Here is an 11,914-nt window from a genome sequence, read left to right as displayed (position 1 = left end):
CAGGCAAGCTCCTTACCTACTAAGCTATCTCTCGACTCCCTTTTTAATGCATTTTAAAAAAATTTTTAATTTATTTATTTGAGAGCGACAGACACAGAGAGAAAGACAGATAGAGGGAGAGAGAGAGAATGGGCGCGCCAGGGCTTCCAGCCTCTGCAAATGAACTCCAGATGTGTGCGCCCCCTTGTGCATCTGGCTAACGTGGGACCTGGGGAACCGAGCCTCGAACCGGGGTCCTTAGGCTTCACAGGCAAGCGCTTAACTGCTAAGCCATCTCTCCAGCCCTCGACCCCTTTTTAAAGTCATCTGCTTTACTTTCTTTCTTTTTTTTTGAGGTAGGGTCTCACTCTAGCCCTGGCTGACCTGGAACTCACTATGTAAACTCAGGATGGCCTCGAACTCATGGCGATCCTCCTACCTCTGCCTCCAAAGTGCTGGGATTAAAGGTGTGTGCCACCATACCTGGCTTCCTTTTTTTATTTTTAAGTTATGGACATAGTAGGTTTTTATTTAAAGCCATCTCCTTTTAAAAAAATTAAAATATCTATTTGCAAGCGGAGAGAAATGAAAGAAAAACAGAGAATGGCCACACTACGGCTACCAGCCACTGCAAATTAAGTCCATATGCTGTGTGACACTTTGGGCATCTGTCTTTACCTGGGAACTAGGGAATCAAACTCGTATTGTTATGTATTCCGGCAAGTAACTTAACAGCTAAGCCATCTTCTCACCCCCCATTTTTTTAAAATATTTTTTATTCATTATTTATTTATTTATTTGAGAGTGACAGACACAGAGAGAAAGACAGATAGAGGGAGAGAGAGAATGGGCACGCCAGGGCTTCCAGCCTCTGCAAACGAACTCCAGACGCGTGCGCCCCCTTGTGCATCTGGCTAACGTGGGACCTGGGGAACCGAGCCTTGAACCGGGGTCCTTAGGCTTCAGAGGCAAGCACTTAACTGCTAAGCCATCTCTCCAGCCCTCACCCCCCATTTTTAAAGATTGTTTTCTTTGGGGGGGGGTTGGCTGTGAACCCTAAGGACCTATGTTCCACTCTCCATATCCCATGTAAGCCAGATGCAGAAGGTGATGCAAGCACAAAATATTGCAAATGAGCATGAAGTGGCACATGTGTCTGGAGTTCAATTGCAGTGGAATGGAGACCCTGATGTGCCAATTCTCTCTCTCTCTGACTCATTATAAAGATTGTTTATTTTGTTTTTTTAATCTAGTTGACAGTCAGGAGTGGTGGCACACACCTTTAATTCTAGCACTCGGGAGGCAGAGGTAGGAGGATTGCTGTGAGTTCGAGGCCACCCTGACACTCCATAGTGAATTCCAGGTCAGTGTTGTCTAGAGTGAGACCCCCACCTCGAAAAACCAAAAAAAAAAAAAAATCTAGTTGAGAGAGAAAAAGAGACAGATATAAAAAGAGAGAACTTTAGTCTCATGTTCCACCTTGTGCATGTGGCTTACTTGAGTCTTGAGAAATCAAAACTGGGGCCTTTGACTTTGTAGGCAAGTGCTATAACCACTAAGCCATCTCTCCATCCCACCTATTTCCTTTTTAATGAACTCCAAACATTCATACTTTTTAATTTTTTTTAGAGGTGGGATCTCACTCTAGCTGTGGCTGATCTGGAAGTCACTTAGTAGTATCAGGCTGGCCTTGAACTCACAGTCATCCTCCTTCATCTGCCTCCTGAGTGCTATGATTAAAGATGTGCACCACCACCCCTGACTAAATATTTTTTGTTTATTTGAGACAGAGACACTGAAAGAGGCAGACACAATAGAGATCAAGAATTAGTAGGGTTGTACAAAGGCTTCCTGCCACTGTAAATGAACTCCAGATGTATATACCACTTTGTGCATCTGGCTTTGTGAACAAGTGCCTTTAACCACTGAGCAAGCTCTCCAGCCTTTTTTTTTTCTGAATTAATCCATTTATCATTTATTCTTTTTTTGGCCAGCATTTGGTAATATTGGCAATATGTCAGTACACATTTTTAAAATAAGTTTTGGTTTATTTATTTAAGAGTGCGCGTGCGAGAGAAGGGGTGGGGAGAGAGAGAGAATGGGCGCGCCAGGACCTCCAGCCACTGCAAATGAGCTCCAGACGTGTGCCCCTTGTGCATCTGGCTAACGTGAGTCCTGGGGAATCAAGCCTTGAACCTGGGTCCTTAGGCTTCACAGGCAAGCACTTAACTGCTAAGCCATCTCTCTAAGCCTATTACACATTTATTTTAACTTTAGACAAGTTGTAAACATAGTGGATAAAATTCTTGGCTGAGATGTATTCCAGAACTCTCTCTCTCTCTCTCTTTCTCTCTCTTTTTTTTTTGTTTGAATAGACAGACTGTTTATTAAAAGAAACAGTGAGGAATAGCAGCCTTCCAGTGGGATGAAGGCTGAAGAGTCAGGCTGGGGTTCAAACTTATAAGGAGGATCCTAAGAAAAACAGACTGTACCAGGTGCAGTAGATAAGGAACTTGTAGCTGTTTGTGTCCATATTCAGAATAGGCTTCTTCAGCCAGGATTGTCTCAGGGAGGGTACTCCATCAGACAGTTTCTGTTCCTTCAAGGTTTTCTGAGCTAAGCGAGGTTTATTAATAAAAGAGTACTCCGGCCTCTGAGGCTTCTTTATTGCCTGCTCATCTTAGGGATAGTTATTAACTCTTTCGTTCCCTCTAGTTTTCAGGGAAGACTATTAATCCTTTACCATGCAAGGCAGATGCACAAGGTGGCACATTCATCTGGAGTTTGTTTGCAGAGGCTGGAGGCCCTCTTTATTTATTTAATTAATTAATTTATTTTTGAGGTAGGGTTTCACCCTAGCCTGACTGACCTGGAATTCCCTATGTAGTCTTAGGCTGATATCAAACTCATGGCTGTCCTCCTACCTCTCCCTCCCAAGTCCTAGGACTAAAGGCATGTACTAGCATGCCCGGCTGTTTTTTTTTTTTTTTTTTAAATATTTTTTTGTTCATTTTTTATTTATTTATTTGAGAGCAACAGACACAGAGAGAAAGACAGATAGAGGGAGAGAATGGGCGCGCCAGGGCTTCCAGCCCCTGCAAACGAACTCCAGACGCGTGCACCCCCTTGTGCATCTGGCTAACGTGGGACCTGGGGAACTGAGCCTCGAACCGGGGTCCTTAGGCTTCACAGGCAAGCGCTTAACTGCTAAGCCATCACTCCAGCCCTGTTTTTTTTTTTTTTAAAACAACTTCCATGATTGTAAAAGATATCCCATGGTAATGCCCTCCCTACCCCCACTTTCCCCTTTGAAACCCCGTTATCCATCATATCCCTTCCCCCTCTCAATCGATCTCTCTTATTTTGGTATTCCAGAACTCTTGACATGTACTTTGGCGAGATGGGTCTAAATAAAGCTTATTAATTTCCGTTAGATCATCATCAAACAGCAAGCTTAATTCACAGGTTGTTTTAAAATTAATATCTGGAAGCTGAGCATGGTGATGCACACCTTTAGCACCAGCACTCAGGAGGCAGAGGTAGGAGTATCGCTGTGAGTTTGAGGCCACCCTGAGACTACATATTGAATTCCAGGTCAGCCTGGGCTCAAGTGAGACCCTACTTTGTTATACCAGAAAAAAAAAATCTGCAATTTCTTAAAACTTTTTAAAATTATTTATTTATTTGAGAGAGAAAAAGAGGCAGAGAGAGGGAGAAAGAGAATGGGTGCACCAGGGCCTCTAGCCACTGCAAATGAACTCCAGAGGCATGTGCCCCCTTGTGCATCTGGCTTACGTGGGCACTGGGGAATTGAACCAAGGTCCTTTGTCTTTGCAGGCAAATACCGTAACTGCTAAACCATCTCTTCAGCCCAAGGTTGTTTTTAATTACATCCAAAATGATGCTGATTGCCGAGCGTGGTGGCGCACGCCTTTAATCCCAGCACTCGGGAGGCAGAGGTAGGAGGATCACCATGAGTTCGAGGCCACCCTGAAACTACATAGCGAATTCCAGGTCAGCCTGAGCTAGAGTGAGACCCTGCCTCAAAAAACAAAAACAAAAACAAAAACAAAATGATGCTGAAGTTTTATGGACAGAAACCGACCATATATTTTGCTTATAACTATACTGGCCCTTTTAAAAATTCACTTCCCTTCCCTATGAAGCCAAAGGATCCAGTTTCAATTCCCTAGGACCCACGTGAACCAGATGTACTGGGGAGGTGTGTGTGTGCAAGTATCTGGAGTTCCTTTGCAGTGGCTAGAGGTCCTGACATGCCCATTCTCTCTCTCTCTGCCTCTTTCTCCATCAAGTAAATAAAATATTTAAAAAATAACTAGGTTTCATAATTTTGTTTTGTTATTCCTTAATCCTTATATCTTAACTTTGAAGTAACATTACTTCAAAATAAACTTAAGCATTTATTTTACAGCTTCATTCTTTTATAAATATTAGAGCCCTCAAAACATCCAGGTAAGAGGTCATAAAACAGTTAACCTCAAGAATGTATTTGGGGGAGTCGGGCTGGTGCGGGGCTCGGCACTGGCCCACGCTCTCTGCTGCGCCTCGTCCTGTCCCATCACGCGCCGACATGGCCTCGGGGGCCACCAGTGTGGCCTTGAAGATTGGAATAGTTGGTGGAACAGGATTGGATGATCCGGAAATCTTAAAAGGAAGAATTGAAAAATAAGTGGACACTCCATTTGGCAAGCCATCTGATGCCTTAATTTGGGGGAAGATAAAAGACGTTGATTGCACCCTTCTTGCAAGACATGGGAGGCAGCACACCACCATGCCTTCAAAAATCAACTACCAGGCGAACATCTGGGCTTTGAAGGAAGAGGGTTGCACACATGTCATAGTGACCACAGCTTGCGGCTCCTTGAGGGAGGAGATTCAGCCTGGCGACATCGTCATTATTGATCAGTTCATTGACAGGACATCCAGAAGACCTCAGACCTTGTACGATGGAAGTCATTCCTGTACCCGAGGAGTATGCCATATCCCAATGGCTGAGCCGTTTTGCCCCAAAACAAGAGAGGTCTTCATAGAGACAGCTAAGAAGCTAGGACTTCGGTTCCACTCCAAGGGGACAATGGTCACCATTGAGGGGCCTCATTTCAGCTCCCAGGCAGAGAGCTTCATGTTCAGCACCTGGTTAGCAGATGTTATCAATATGACCACTGTTCCAGAGGTGATTCTTGCTAAGGAAGCTGGAATTTGCTATGCCAGCATTGCCATGGCAGCAGATTACGATTGCTGGAAGGAACATGAAGAAGCAGTTTCAGTGGACCGGGTTTTAAAGACCCGCAAAGAAAATGCCAATAAAGCCAAAAGTTTACTCCTCACTACCATACCTCAGATAGGGTCAATGGAGTGGTCAGAAACCCTCCACAACCTGAAGAATATGGCCCAGTATTCTGTTTTGTTACCAAGACATTAATAGCATGACAGCCACCAGAAGACTTTCTACTAATCATTTTGAGAATTTTGCTTAACTTTGAAAAACAAAAATGGGAAATACTATTTCATGCTCTTGCCTACAAAAGAAGAACTTGCAGTGAGAAAGGGTGGAGAGTTGCATGGTATCAGAGACTCCGCCCAGAAAACATGGACTTCTCCAGAACCCAGAAGAGCAAGTAGCTTGGCCAGTAGAGTAGATAAGGGGCAGTCTGACAATGAGAGGGGAAGAAATAAGAAATTCTCATTCTCACATTCCTGGATAAATTTGCAACAATGAAGACTGGGGAGAACAGTCCAGCTTCCTGTGCTGCTCAGTAATGAGGTGGGTGGTTGGTAATCGCTGCGTCTTTCTAGAGAACAGTTTGGTAAAAACACATTTGCACTTTGGTACTCTAGGAATTTCTCTTTATAAAGTTATGAGATTATACAAAGAACTACATGATATTAGATTAGTGTTACTTAAAATAGCAACTATTCAGAGCAATCTGAATATGCAAAAATTATAAGTGAATTATGTTTCCAACATAATTCTAACTGAAGGTCATGTTTTCATGGAATATTTAATGTACTAAAGAAACAGTTGCTCAATAAAATGAGATAGAAACAGTGTGTAAGCATTTTGCAGTACTAGTTTTATTTTTAAATACTATGTAAATGTACAAAGACTAGAGGGAGGATACATAATCATGTTACTGTATTTGTGGGAGGGATATTAGGTGATTTTTATTTTCTTTGACTCTTTCCATATCTACATTTTTCTACAATGAATATAATCAAATAATAACATTGTAAGAATAAAACATGGAGAAATTTTTGTTTGAAACAAAATTTAGATGGTGGTATAAAAAATTGTTGTTTAAGAAACTACATTAAAAAAATAACAACTTTCAGGCTGTTGATGGCTTAATGGTTAAGGCATTTGCCTGCAAAGCCAAAGGACCAGGTTTGATTCACTAGGACTCACATAAGTCAGATGCACAAGGTGGTGCATGCATCTGGAGTTTGTTTGCAGTGGCTAGAAGCCCTGGCATGCCCATTTTCTAGCTGCTTATGCCTCTCCCCCTCTCCCCTCTCTCTCTCACACTCACAAATTTTAAAAAAGAAAATGCTTTTTTAAAAGCTTTCATAAAAAAAGATCATTGGTCAGCGTATAGTTAGAACAATGCTTGAGTTTGTAACTGCTTTTGGGGAAAAGCCAGGTACTCTATTCTGAGGTGTAAAAACAGTGCTTCCAGAACTGAATCCGCATGGTGCATTATAGTGTGTGAGATATTTCTAGGTTAATATTAGGTTGTGCTCCTTTGTCAGCATTAACAAATGACAAGTCAATGGATTTTTGTTTTTCAATAAAAATGGAAACTTTTTCTTAAAAAAAATGTATTTGGCCGGGCGTGGTGGCACACGCCTTTAATCCCAGCACTTGGGAGGCAGAGGTGGGAGGATTGCCGTGAGTTCAAGGCCACCCTGAGACTCCATAGTGAATTCCAGGTCAGCCTGGGCTACAGTGAGACCCTACCTCGAAAAACCAAAAAACAAAACAAAACAAAAAAAATGTATTTGGTAGGCAGAATGGCTTTTCATCAGTTGAGCTGGAATGATGCAGGAAGTACTGACTGGTTCTAGTTGACCCATTCCTTACCTGCCTGCTACACTGTTTCCTGCTACAGCCCTTTATTTTTTTTCTTTAAAAATATTTATTTGATGGGCTTCTTTGTGAGAAGGAAAATACTTAGTAGCTGTGGCCAGTAAGTTAAAAAGGAGCTATAAAGGGAAGAGCAAGGAAGGGAGGAGGGTACTTAATAGGTTGGTATTGTATATATGTAAGTACAATGATTGAGATGGGGAGGTAATATAATGGAGAATGGAATTTCAAAGGGGAAAGTGTGTGTGGGGGGAAGGAGGGTATTGCCATGGGATACTTTTTTATAATCATGGAAAATGTTAATAAAAATTAAATAAAAAATATTTATTTGAGAGAGAAAGAGGTAGAGAGAGAATGGGCATGCCAGGGCCTCTAACCACTGCAACTGAACTCCAGATGCCTTGTGCATCTGGCTTGTGTGGGTCCTGGGGAATTGAACCTGGGTCCTATGGCTTTGCAGGCAAGTGCCTTAACCACTAAGCCATCTCTCCAGTCCAAACCCTTTATTTTTTAAGGCAGGCTATCATGCAGTCCTTAAAGTTAAAGAATCTCTGTGGTAGTGGAGGATGATCTTGAACTCCTGATATTCTTATCTCTACTTTTCAAAATATGGGATTTAGGTGTACCACCATGCCCTGTTTAATGCAGTACTGGAGATAACCCAGACTTCACTCAAAACCATTCAAGTGACACCTTCACACATTTTACCTGTCTCAACTCCTCCATGTCTTTGTTCAAATATTGCTTTGTTTTTTTAAAAAAAATTTTAAATTTATTTATTTGAGAGCGACAGACACAGAGAGAAAGACAGATAGAGGGAGAGAGAGAGAATGGGCGCGCCAGGGCTTCCAGCCTCTGCAAACGAACTCCAGACGCGTGCGCCCCCTTGTGCATCTGGCTAATGTGGGACCTGGGGAACCGAGCCTCGAACCGGGGTCCTTAGGCTTCACAGGCGAGCGCTTAACCGCTAAGCCATCTCTCCAGCCCCAGATATTGCTTCAATGAGCCTACACTAACTGTCCTGTTTCTCACTTCAGTTCCAATGCACTATTACTGTGCTCTAATCATTACCCCCTAAAAAACTTGATTTCTTGGAGACTGCAGTCTCATGTAGTCAAGACTGGCCTAGATTTCCTTTTGTAGTAAAGTATGATCTGAAACTCCTGATCCTTTTGCCTCTACTTCCCAAGTTCTGGGATTATAGATGAATGCCACCATGTCCTGTCATGTTTTATTTATTTATTTATTTGGTTTCTTGAAGTAGGGTCTTGCTATAGTCCAGGGTGTCCTGGAATTCACTATGTAATTTCAGGGTGGCCTTGACCTCACAACAATCCTACCTCTGCCTCCCAAGTCATGGGATTATAGGCATGCTCCACCATGTCCAGCCCATGCTATGTTTTATGCAGTACTGGAGATGACCCAGTGTTTTGTGCTTTCAAGGCAAGCTCTCTACCGAGCTCCATCCCTAGCCTCCTCTACTTCCTGAGTGCTAAGATTATACATATGTACCACTATGTTTGATTTATGTGGTGCTGTGGTTTTCAGCAAAGGCCCAGTTCACTCTATCAGCTGAGTTACACTCCCAGCCCATTCTTCTTTACTTTTTATATTTTCCAGCTTCAGGTATTTTCTTAGGATAATGAAAAAATGGACTAATATGCTATGTAAATTGTCTGTTTTTAATCTGTATTTTGTCTTCTCTAAAATATATTCTCTGACAAGAGGACTCTTTGCTGTTTTATTTACTGATATATTCTCAAAACCTGAAATAATGCTTGACATGACTTAGAGGAGGAGTTCAGTAAATATTACTGAATGATGAATAATAATAATTAATTAAATGAATATATATGCTTTACTCCCCATATGTGTTCTTCCAGAACTGTCTCTGAGAGTGATGGTCAATCTTATCAACTTGATGGGATTTACAATCACAATAGAAACAAACATCTCTGGGTTTGTGGGTGAGGGAGGCTTTTTTTTTTTCTTCTAGTTAGGGTCTCCACCCTAGCCTGGGCTGACCTGGAACTCACTCTGTAGTCCCAGGCTGGCCTTGAAATCACAGTGATCCTCCTACCTCTCTTCCAGAGTGCTGGAATTAAAGGCATTCACCACAACATCCACCTAAGAGGGATTTTTTTTTTTGCTGTTGTTCAAGGTAGGGTCTCACTATAGCCCAGGCTGACCTGCAATTTACTATGTAATCTCAGGGTGGCCTCGAACTCACAATGATCCTCATATTTCTTCCTCCTGAGTGCTGGAATTAAAGGCATGCACTACTATGCCTGGCAAAAGTTCTCCAGGCTAGGCCAGCCAGACCCACTCACCGGGCTGTCCATGGTCCCAGGAGCAATATATGTTGATGGAAGCTAGGCCAAAGCCATTGGGAATTTTTAGCATAATTGAGGTGCCACTATTCAATGAAGTGGAGGTCCTGGACTGTATAAAAAGGAGAATATTATGGCTAGAGAGATGGCTTAGCAGTTAAGGCACTTGCCTGTGAAACCTGAGGACCCATGTTTGACTCTCCAGATCCCACGTAAGCCAGATGCATAAAAGGTGATACAAGCACATGGCTGCACATGCCCACTAGGTGGCACAAATGTCTGGAGTTTGATTGTAGTAGCTGAAGCCCTGCCGTGCCAATTCTCTGTCAGTCTCTCTCTTTCTCTCTAAAAAAATAAAAAAAGTTCAATTACTCAGGATCCTTATAATCCATATGCACAAGGTGGCACACACATTTGGAGTTCATTTTCAGTGGCTGAATGCCCTGGTGTGCCAATTCTCTCTCTTTCTCTGTGTCTCTCAAATAAATAAATAAAATAAAAAGTGAAAAAACCAAACAAAACATTGGATTGGAGAGATGGCTTAGCAATTAAGGCACTTGTCTACAAAGTGTAAGGACCCAGGTTCTATTCCCCAGTACCCTTGTAAAGCCAGATGCACAAGGTGGTGCACGCATCTGGAGTTTGTTTTCAGTGGTTAGAAGCCATGGCTCATCCATTCTCTCTGTCTTTATGTGTTTCTTTCTCATCTCTCTCAAATAAATAAATCATACTATTTTAAAAAGAATGTCGGCTAAGCACCAGCTTTCACCACTCTGCTTCCTGACTGAATTGAACGTGACCAGTTGCTTCATGCTCTTGCTGCCATGTTTTCCTGACATGATGGACCTTCTTCCCATAGAACTGTAAATCAGAATAAGCCCTTTCTCCCTTACATTGCTTCTTGTTAGGTATTTGGTCACAGTCTTGAGAAAAGTAACCAATACAATGACTAACAGCACTTTAACTGTTTCACATATATTACCAAATGGACAGCTACATGGCCACAGTGAGGAAAAATAGTCTGAAGTCTGGTGAATATTTGTATCCATGGCTAATCTTATCACCAAAACTTTCCAACAAATGGGTTGAACTTGTTAAATTATCCCCAACCATTCCATATAAAATACTGAAAAGAGAAACTAGAGTATGATCTACTAGGGGAATAATTCAGGTAGAGTTTTCAGTCTTTGCTCAGGTGACTGTTCACAAGTTCACAATAGATACAATGTTCTTTCTAAAACATTTATTTCAGCTAGACATGGTGGTGCACCCTTACAATCCCAGCATTTGTGAGCAGAGGCAGGAAGATCAGGATTATGAGCCTGAAGCCAGCCTGGGGTATATGGGTAGTTCAAAGCCAGCTTTAACTGTACATTGAGGCTTTATCTAAATTCCATTTCTGGACCAGGGAGATTGCTCATCAGTTAAAAGTACTTGTTTGCAAAGTCTGTGACTCAGGTTCAGTTCCACAGCATCCACATAAAGCAGATGCACAAAGTGGCTCATGTATCTGGAGTTCATTTGTTGTGGTGAACCCATTCTACCTTTTTCTGCAAATAACAAGTAAAAATGTTTAAAAAATAAAAAGTGCATTTCATATTCTCCTTTTTTTTTTTTTGGTTTTTTGAGGTAGGGTTTCACTCTAGCTCAGGTTGACCTGGAATTCCCTCTGTAGTCTCAGGGTGGCCTTGAACTCACAGCGATCCTCCTACCTCTGCCTTCATAATGCTGGGATTAAAGGCATGTGCCACCACTTCTGGCTTCATATTCTCTTTTACTTCAGTTAATGGTAATATTTTACTTGATAAAATAACTAAAAGCTTCACTCCTTAGCAAGATGAGCCTTTGGCAGTTCTTCCTGTGTTGTGTGTCATTGCAGTTCCTTTAGCTTTGTTTTGTGTTTAGGATTTAACCAGGCTTTTGTACATGGTAAACACATATTTTACCACTGTGTCAAATAAGCCCATTCCTTTACATTAAAAAAAAAACTTGAGGGCAGGAGAGATGGCTTAGTGGTTAAGCGCTTACCTGTGAAGCCTAAGGACCCTGGTTCAAGGCTCGATTCCCCAGGACCCACGTTAGCCAGATGCACAAGGGGGTGCACGCGTCTGGAGTTCGTTTGCAGTGGCTGGATGCCCTGGTGTGCCCATTCTCTTTCTCTCTAACTGCCTCTTTCTCTCTCTGTCTGTCACTCTCAAATAAATAAATAAAAATAGACAAAAAACCTTGAGCAGGGTGTGGTGGCACATGCCTTTAATCTCAGCACATTAGAGGTAGGAGGATAGCTGTGAGTTCAAGGCCACTCTGAGACTACAGAAGGAATTACAAGTCAGCCTGAGTTAAAGTGAGACCCTACCACAAAAAAACAAACAAAAAAGATTTTTTTTGCTTTATTTGAGAAAGAATGGACACACAAGGGCTTCTAGGCACTGGAAACAAACTCTATTCATATGTACCATCTTGTTCATTTGGCTTTATGTGGGTCCCAGGGAATCAAACC

General features: G+C 42.1%; 1 pseudogene; it reads left to right on the top strand.

Annotated features, from left to right (window-relative positions):
• Nucleotides 1-4,570: 4,570 nt before the first annotated feature.
• LOC123456713 lies at nucleotides 4,571-5,520 on the top strand (annotated as a pseudogene).
• Nucleotides 5,521-11,914: the final 6,394 nt, after the last annotated feature.

This window comes from Jaculus jaculus, chromosome X, assembly GCF_020740685.1.
Source record: "Jaculus jaculus isolate mJacJac1 chromosome X, mJacJac1.mat.Y.cur, whole genome shotgun sequence".
NCBI classification, from domain to species: Eukaryota; Metazoa; Chordata; class Mammalia; order Rodentia; family Dipodidae; genus Jaculus; species Jaculus jaculus.
Note: the sequence above shows the minus strand (reverse complement) of the source record. Positions and strands in the feature narration are given on the sequence as shown.